This window comes from Schistocerca cancellata, chromosome 6, assembly GCF_023864275.1.
Source record: "Schistocerca cancellata isolate TAMUIC-IGC-003103 chromosome 6, iqSchCanc2.1, whole genome shotgun sequence".
Taxonomy (NCBI): Eukaryota; Metazoa; Arthropoda; class Insecta; order Orthoptera; family Acrididae; genus Schistocerca; species Schistocerca cancellata.
Window position 1 is genome coordinate 6,786,664 of NC_064631.1, and position 9,638 is coordinate 6,796,301.

At 38.1% G+C, this 9,638-nt stretch overlaps 1 long non-coding RNA gene across 1 annotated transcript; it reads left to right on the forward strand.

Annotated features, from left to right (window-relative positions):
* Positions 1–982: 982 nt before the first annotated feature.
* LOC126191137 (uncharacterized) lies at positions 983–7,002 on the forward strand. Its single transcript, XR_007538321.1, has 2 exons — positions 983–2,815; positions 2,874–7,002. It is a non-coding gene; the product is annotated as an uncharacterized LOC126191137 (long non-coding RNA).
* Positions 7,003–9,638: the final 2,636 nt, after the last annotated feature.

The window sequence follows — 9,638 nt, forward strand, 5'->3', positions numbered from 1 at the left end:
TCCACCACTAACATTAGTTATTACATTTGGTCCTTCTGGAGGATTTCAAAAAAGAAATTGCCAAAAATGCTCAGTGGTTGAATACTGTAACTTCCAAACTTCACAAAACTCTCTGTAACTACATCAGCATTAGTCACGACATGTATGAAACGTGAGGAACTCAGTATGCCTTCATTTTACACATTATTTTGACTGGCACTAGTAACATGACTGTCCGCGCTCAAAGCTAGCTAGAGACTCCCTTCTTGCAGCCTCACTCCCAGTATAACTATCAGGTAATGAGCGGGAACCGTCTCAATTCTGGTTGCCTAACAGTACTCACTGCCAATCAGAATGATCACTCATGATCATACTCGCACCAAAACTGGCCTGTACCAATCCTTATGTACAGACGCATCTACGTCATCCTGATATACAAATATTAAGGTAATGTTTAATAAATGAAAATGCAATAAATCTGGAAATATCGTTTAGATACAGACAATACTCCAGCTGACTTTCTTGCTGCCCTGTTACAATAGCAATCACACCTAGACATACGTCATCGGCAGAGTGGGTAAATTCCCTATGAACATTTTCCCACGACAGGCTTGACTAACTTTTGCAGGTTGCTTAAGATGGTGTATAATGCAACATTCAAATTTGACAAATGTCCCATGTACACACTCTCATTCACTCACATATACTCCCACAATAATAATTTTGTCTCATTTTTATATTGCAAAAACGAAAAATAATTAAAGTTTTAATATGAAAACCTCAATTAATTAATTTTGCACCCTGTGAGTTCTGTTTATGTTTTTAGATAACACCAAAGGATAAACTATTTAATTTCCTAAGTGAATTTAGTTTTCTAAGTGTCAGTTTTTTACTTTTTAGCATTTTTTTTTTATCTCTGAAACTATGATAGCTATAAAGCTGAAATTTGGATACAATTTTCTCCTGAATGCCAAAATTTTGAAAATGATTGAATAATATTTAATATCATTCATTTAGCTTTTTATAGGCGGTGTATGTACATGTCCAGTAAGAGACATTGAATAGCTTTCCCATGGCAGGTAGTGACAGATGCGCGTGGGTCTCCCAGTTAGGCCGGCAGATGTCAGCCCCCGAAGTTACATGCAGCTAGCTATCCTAAAACAAACGTTCACTTGGAACAAACTTGCGATGCTACAGTGGCCACTCGGTTTCTTCGCCGCATCCTATCTGTCCCCACTCGGATGTTTGATCCAGGAAATTGTGAATGTGTAAACTGCAGTGAATTGGTGCACCATCCTGCTGGAGGATCACATTTGGCTGGAATGGAAGAAGCTGAGGGACAGCAAATTTCTCAAGCACATCCAGATAAACAGTTCTCATTACTATTTCCTTGCTGCAGAAAAATGGTCCAACTGTACTATCTTTCATGATTGCATGCCTCAGATTCATCTTCTCCTGTCTATGACACATTCTCAGAAACTGTAGGGGGACTTTTGGAACCTGAGATGTGAATGTTGTAACGATTTACGGAAATTTGCTTCGTAGGAGAAAATCTGCTTCCCATACATTTGGGATGTTGTTTGAACTGGTGCAACATCTAAACAGCAAATGTGAATAGCCATTTCGCTTTGATGCTTGCACAATTTGAAGTCCGTAAGTGTGCAGGTAGAGTTGTTTATGCAGCCCCTCACGGACTACTGAGTGAGGGGTGTTTAGCTCTCATGAGGCTCGGTGCACTGACTTTGATGGGTTTCTTTGGAAGGTCCCTTTCAAACATTCCACCAGATGTGCCTTTTCTGCTGGAACCTGAGTTTCTGTTTACTCTCAGTGGTACAAACTAAACATACCGAGCCTCAGTTATCTTCACGTCTGGCAGCTTCCTTTGAAATCCGTGACAAAACTTTCTTTGAACACAATGTGCGATTTCATTTCTGCATGCCACACCATGATCTTGAGGTGCAGTCATTTCTGGTAATTATTCAGCAACTGAAACAAAATTAAAAGAATTTTTCAGAGAAAGGTATATAAGGTATATAAGACATTTTGAGTTGCTTTTAATGATTCTGCAAGTTGTGCAAGTATCTCTGCCTCATAGTTCTATTTATTTATTTTTAAATAGCAGTTGGAAATCAGTAAAATATCATGTGGACACCCTGTATATCAAATTTTTGCCACTGGAGAATGTACCAAGAAATGGAACTGAGGAAGCCTTTGAAACACACAGGGTGTGACAACACTCTTATTTGGTTGCCTGGTGCATATTCTTCCATGCACAGTAGTGCCGATAGTTGCCCATCTCTACCCTGAGTGTCTAAATTAAAACAGTGTAAATGCTATCCTTGATGCAGCCCTAGGAGAAAGAATTTAAGTGTGTAACATCTGGGGCGCGTGGTTGTCACAGCAGGACAGGCTCCTCCCATCCACAGCCCTAAAGGAATTGGCACAGTACGGTGGTACATGGAGGCATTACTTTCACAGTAATCGAATTACACTTTCCTTTTAAGCTGTCATAGATTGACATTGTACTGTATCTTTTCCTGTCTCATGCTAATCTCCTCCTCTCCACCTAAAGGCTGCACCCAAAATCCTCTGTAGTGTGTTTCACATTTTCTAGTCTCTGTCTTCACCAACTATTTTTCCCCCTCTGCTGTTCATTATAGCTCTGAGTAAACTATACTGTAGCAGACATCCCACAAATCTGTCTATATAGATTTGTTCCCTCACCTGTTGTTTTTAGCACTTTGTAATTTTGTACTCCACTTGCCAATTTATTTCTTTACCATTGCTAGAGTCCTCATTTTGCATATTTCCCCTTTTTGCTTCTCCTTATTACCAGGTGCCCACATTTTGCTCCCATACCATGCTCTGCTTCGTATGTACATCCTTATTACCAGGTGCCCACATTTTGCTCCCATACCATGCTCTGCTTCGTATGTACACTTTCATGAACTGGGTCTTCATTTCAGTACAGGCACACAGTACTGGTAGAGTGCTCTTATCAGAGAAAGCTGTCTTCACCTGTTCCGATCTACTCCTGAAGTCTTCCTCACTTGGCCATCCTGCGTGATCTCTCTTCCTAAGCGGGACAATTCTCTCACCTATTCCATTGCCATCATTCCGGCTCCAGTTGTTAACTGAAAGAGGATCTGTATAGTCAATCTCTCAAGTATGCATAGATCGCCTACATAATCAAACAACAAAGGAAAGATTATTTTTATTGTAATTTGTTCCCCTTCATTATTTGAACAATACAAGAAACTGTTTGTCTTAGACTTTAATATTTGGACATCAGGGAGACCACTGATTGATCAAAAAATGCACAATAACCTTTGTCTAAACTCATCTGTACTTGTATTAGTATTGATTTTAATTTATGCTTGAATCTGTTTCATTGTTACCTGTAGCAAAGGCTTCTTGTCCAATACAATATCCTATAACACTAAGATTCTCTTTAACACTACGAAGGAATTGGTCCTTTCCTTTATTCATGTCACAAGTACTGTTTAAAACAGATATCGAATAAAAAGAATATTAAATGTACGTGGATAAATTAATCGATTGACAGTTATAAACTAAGAAATTAAGACAGAATGATATAAAGTGCTACATAGAATATAACTGGACATAATCAAATAAATATTTTCACCGAGTACAATATTTATATGAGTTGTGGCCAGTATTTCACTACTGTGATGTGCACCCCCCCCCCCTCCCCCCCCCCCCCCCCAAATTGTGACTGGGTGGCAATTCTTCTCCAGTTTTGGTACATTCTGAATGACTGGGATTTTCTGCTTCTGTAGGTCGGCCCTGGATTTTGTTGACTGTGACAGAAGTGGAGCAGCAGACTGTAAAAAACACTTCCTGGACTTGTAGATGAAATAAGCCAACATGTTCCAGACCTTTTGTGTCTCTGTGTTAGCAGCCACTTCACATCTGAAATTGTGCAGGGTGAATATTACTTCCATGTATACTGTGTGTATGTTTCTTGCCATCAGCTATTAAAATGCAATAGCTGCAAATCTGATGCAGTGTATAGGGATTAAACACCAGGTGTTTTTCCTTTGGATGTCAATGAAAAGATTAAATAAAAAATAAGGGGGTAATGACCACCCTTGTCTTATTCCTTTTCTAATTTGATCGAGGCAGAGTTTACACTAAAATCTAATTTTATATATTCTGTGTGACGAGTAAATGATTAACAAATGTTCGAGAGAGCTGATCTCAAACCAATTACTAAAATTTTTATTGCACAGACTGCAGTAAAATGCTGTTCCTCCCCTATTGTTAATAGAAGGAAAGGGGGAAAAGACCGTAAACACACTGCAGCAAGCACCGCAATGCCTCAAGGTGGCCAGCCCCATGTGTGGGCTAACTGATTTCTGCTGTGGATCCTCACATTAGTGTTTGCAGAACACTTGTAAAGAGTACAAAACATTGGGCCCAAAGTCACCATATTTAACACATTTGTAACTTACTTCCTAACCTTCACATGAATGCGACACATGGAGCGACAGATCTGCGTCTGTATGCTGCAAACTCATTATACTAGTTATTAGGTCTTCTTCAAGAAAAAAAGACTGCTTAAACGCCTCCATGTACACAGTAAGTAGTCTGATCTCCTCTTCGTGGTACCTGAGGGAGCAATAGGTTGACAGTTATACTGCATTGCTAGATTCTTTGCTCAGAGCTGGTTTTGTCGAAACTATGTACGTAGGATTTCTCGGGACAGTTCGTGTCTATCTTCGAGAGGGTGCCAGTTCAGTTTCTTTGGCATCTTTGTGACACTTTCTTGTGAATCAAACAGATCTGTGACCATTTGTGCTGCCCTTTTCTGTATCGTTAAATGTCCCACATCAATCGTGTTTGGTACAGGTCCCACAGACTTGAGTGACATCCTAAAATGGGTCGCATGAGTGTTTTCTAGATTGACTTTATTCCCCCAGTACTCCTAACAATGAACCAAAATTTGCTGCCTGCTTCACATCCAACTGTGCATATGTCGTCATCCCATTTTGTATCTCTATAAAGTGTAACAGCCACATACTTGTACGAGTTGACTAATTCCGATTGTGTCTCGTTAGTGCTGGAGTCGTATGATACTATATTTCTTTGTTTAACAGCGTGCCCAATTTTACATTTCTCAACATTTAAAGCAAGTCACCAACCTTCACACCGCTTTGAGGTCTTATCTAGATCTGACTGCACATTTTTGCACTGAGACAGCTTTTACTCCATTGCATTTTCTCTGGACTGTGTGGCCTTTGTGTTTGCAGGAGCTGCATCTTCATATTATGTTTGTTCATTTGTTTCCCATCACTCTCTGTTCCTTTACACCAATGTCAATAAATAACACACAGGATATGAGCTCTTCCCTGAAAACATACTGACTGTTCACAAACCAGCAGTGGAGTTCTGATTTAACTTTCAAACTGCACCAAGTTCCTACATTTTTCGTGAGGCTTTTACCTACTTTATATCTCCAATAATGCTTGTGTGAAATAGTGCCATGTTATCTGTAACTGTTACTTGTCGATATGCTCTTTGCGCTATTGTATTTACGGGAGCATTTTCCGTGCCCACTCTTGTATTTGATATTAGTTTGTAAGAAAATGTATTACATAAAATTTCTTGGAATGTAAAGAAGTGAATGAAATGAAATGCGAGATATGTAAGCTGTTATTGTAAATGTTGTAGTGATGAGGAGTGGAAACAAATCATTGTGAAGAAATTAAAATTGTTTCCTCTTGTGCAGATAATATCTGCCTGCTTGTAATGTTCAGTTATAAAATAGTTCAGAGGAGGATTCAAAGTCTGATATGACATGTTGACTGTTTTTACTTTACTCAGCAACTGCTTATTTATCAGCAAATCTTTTACATTGAATGTTTGATTTTTTTAAATTCTATGTGAATTTTAGGATTTACATTGAAGGGGTTGATGGAAGGTAGAGCTAACCCTCAATTTAGGAAGGATTAGTGTGGACATGTTATCTATTGTATATACAAATGCCTCAAACTTGTAACAACTAAATTACAGATGAGTGACTAGTAAGAACTGTATTCTATATAAATTGTTTTGTATTACTGCAGTTGAATACTTGTTTTTTTTTTTTTTTAAACTAGCTTGTTTTTTTATTATTATTTTTACTTTGTATATAACATGAAATAACTGAACATGTGCTCTTATGGGTTGGGAATTCTTCTGCTGATTACTTCAGTTGCCTGGTATTTTATTGTTTATTATTTCATTTTTAACAGAAAGAGCATAAGTGGTGGTAGAAAAGAAACATAAAACACTTTTACATATATTGTTTATGGGTGTTGCTTGTCAGCAAATGTACTATATTGACTTTCTTTAAAAAAAAAATGTAAACTTAAATGTTATAAATTTTTGGATTTTTCTTTAGAGTGCATCAAGAATGGAATTGTCAGTTCTAAAAACACAGTGTAAAGTGGATGATAAGACTGGTACTGTGAAACCAAATTCCTGTCAGCAGCACACCACAGCTTTCAGCTGGAATGTTACTGTATTAGTTGAGATTATTAACTTGTGTTGCATTTGGGCTTGTGTACCAATACAGAAATTGATAGAGATTAGTCCAACTGTGATGAAGTGATGGTATGAAAAAAACTCAGGTAACTGGATGACAAACCAAGTAATTGTTTGTTTAGTATCGTATATTCTTGTACAGATTTCTGTGTGGTTAGAAAACTGTAAGTGGATGTATGTTGAAAACATTACTCCCACTGACAGTGATGAAAGTGAAAACTCATAGGAATTTTTTTTCTTTTCTTTACTTTCATAATGAAACAATTGTAATCACAACAAATGTATGCCTAGAACAGCAGTGGCTCCAAGATGCAGCAGATATATTTCAGATTTGATTCTGTTCTTGTCCAAAACAGTGTTATGTGTAGATAAAAGATAGTTATGATGTCAAAATTTGAAATACATTATTGTATGTTACTGTATGTAACTTACATCCCACAATATTTAACACTGAAAGTATATTTTTGGAATGTTTATGCATTTTGCGTTCACTTCTATTAACAACATTTGGAACTTAAAGACCACGGGTGCAGATAGCAAACCAAGGTAAGTGTAAAGACTAATAGAAAGGAAGATGGGCTGCCATGAGTACCTCAGTACCGGATATGTGAGGAATGGGTTGGCGGTTGTTGGTTTATTCGTCCATGGATCACTTTTGCGAGGATAGTGGATACATCACGGTAGTACAGGTTCTCCCCCATCAGTCATCGATTTTGCTCAGAACCCAGTAATCGATTTTGCTCAGAACCTCCTCATTCCTTCCCTTATCAGTCCACTTAATTTTCAACATTCGTGTGTAGCACCACATCTCAAATGCTTCGATTCTCTTCTGTTCCGGTTTTCCCACAGTCCATGTTTCACTACCACACAATGCTGTACTCCAGACGTACATTCTCAGAAATTTCTTCCTCAATGGCTGATATTTCTTATTAATAGACATCTCTTGGCCAGGAATGCCCTTTTTGCCATTGCTAGTCTGCTTTTGACGTCCTCATTGCTCCGTCCATCATTGGTTATTTTACTGCCTAGGTAGCAGAATTCCTTAACTTCATCTATTTGATGACCATCAATCCTGATGTTAAGTTTCCGCTGTTCTCATTTCTACTACTTCTCATTACCTTCATCTTTCTTAGATTTGCTCTCAATCCATACTCTGTACTCATTAGACTGTTCATTACGTTCAGCAGATCGTGTAATTCTTCTTCACTTTCACTCAGGATAGCAATGTCATCAGCGAATCATATCATTGATATCCATTCAGCTTGAATTTTAATTCCACTCCTGAACCTTTCTTTTATTTCCATTATTGCTTACTCGAAGTACAGATTGAACTGTAGGGGTGAAAGGCTACATCCTTGTCTTACACTCTTTTTAATACGAGCACTTCGTTCTTGGTCGTCCTCTCTTATTATTCCCTCTTGGCAGTGGTACACATTGTATATGACCTGTCTCTTCCTATAGCTTAGCCCTACTTTTCTCGGAATTTCAAACATCTTGCACCATTTTACATCGTTGAACGATTTTTCCAGGTCGACAAATCCTATGAACATGTCTTGATTTTTATTTAGTCTTGCTTCCATTATTGACCGCAATGTCAGAAGCCTCTCTCGTGACTTTACTTTTCCTAAAGCCAAACTGATCATCATCTAGCGCATCCTCAATTTTCTTTTCAATTCTTCTGTGTATTATTCTTGTCAGCAATTTGGATGCATGACCTGTTAAGCTGATTGATCATACATTCTACACACCAATGTGAATAGTTATTTTGTTGCCACACCCACAATGATCTTAGAAATACTGATGGAATGTTATCTATCCCTACTGTCCTCAAAAGCTCTGTTAAATTCTAATTCTAGTACTGGATCGCCTATCTCTTTTAAATTGACTCCTGTTTCTTCTTCTATCATATCATATCAGACAAATCTTCCCCTTATAGAGGCTTTCAATATATTCTTTCTCCCATCCGCTCTCTCCTCTGCTTTTAACAGTGGAATTCCCATTATAGTCTTAATGTTATCACCCTTTGAATGTCACCGAAGGTTGTTTGGACTTTCTGTGTGATGAGTCTGTCCTTCTGACAATAATTTCATTTTTGATCTCTTCACATTTTTCCTGCAGCCATTTCATCTTATTTTCCCTGCACTTCCTATTTATCTCATTCCTCAGTGACTTGTATTTCTCTGTTCCTGCGTTTCCCGGAATATTTTTGTACCTCCTCTTTTCGCCGATCAATTGAAGTATTTCTTCTGTTACCCATGGTTGATTTCTTTACAGTTACCTTCTTTGTACGTATGTTTTCCTTCCCAACTTCTCTGATGGACCTTTCTAGATACGTCCATTCCTCTTCAACTGTACTGCATACTGAGCTATTCCTTATTGCTGTATCTATAGCCTTAGAGATCTTCAACGGTATCTCTTCATTCCTTAGTACTTCCATATCCCACTTCTTTGCATATTGATTCTTGCTGACTAATGTCTTAAACTTCAACCTGCTCTTCATCACTACTATATTGTGATCTGAGTCTGTGTCTGCTCCTGGGTACGCCTTACAATCCAGTATCTGATTTTGGAATCTCCATCTGACTGTGATGTAATCTAACTGAAATCTTCCCATATCACCCCACCTTTCCAAGTGTGCCACCTCCTCTTGTGATTCTTTAACAGAGTATTCACTATTATTAGCTGAAACTTTTTAAAGAACTCAATTAGTCTTTCTCCTCTCTCATTCCTTTTCCTAAGTCCAATTTCGCCTGTAACCTTTTCTTCTACTCCTTCCCCTACAACTGCATTCCAGTCTCTTATGACTATTAGCTTTTAATATCGCTTTACATACTGTATTACCCTTTCAGTATCCTCATACACTCTCTCTACCTCTTCAAACAGTTTACAAACAAGAAAAGTCATGTAAAGAGTCATTTACCTAGTTACAGGTCTAGTTTGAGCACGGGTCTCTCAAACTTTTCGTGGCGCCCTCCAATGAGCCATTTGTATGGACCTTCATCGTATACATGCAACTTTCCATATTACTCCTATTTCCTATTGGATATTCTAGGTGGGATTGACCCAGTGAAAACAGTCTCCTTTGTATACCGACTTCATTTTCCTAGTAG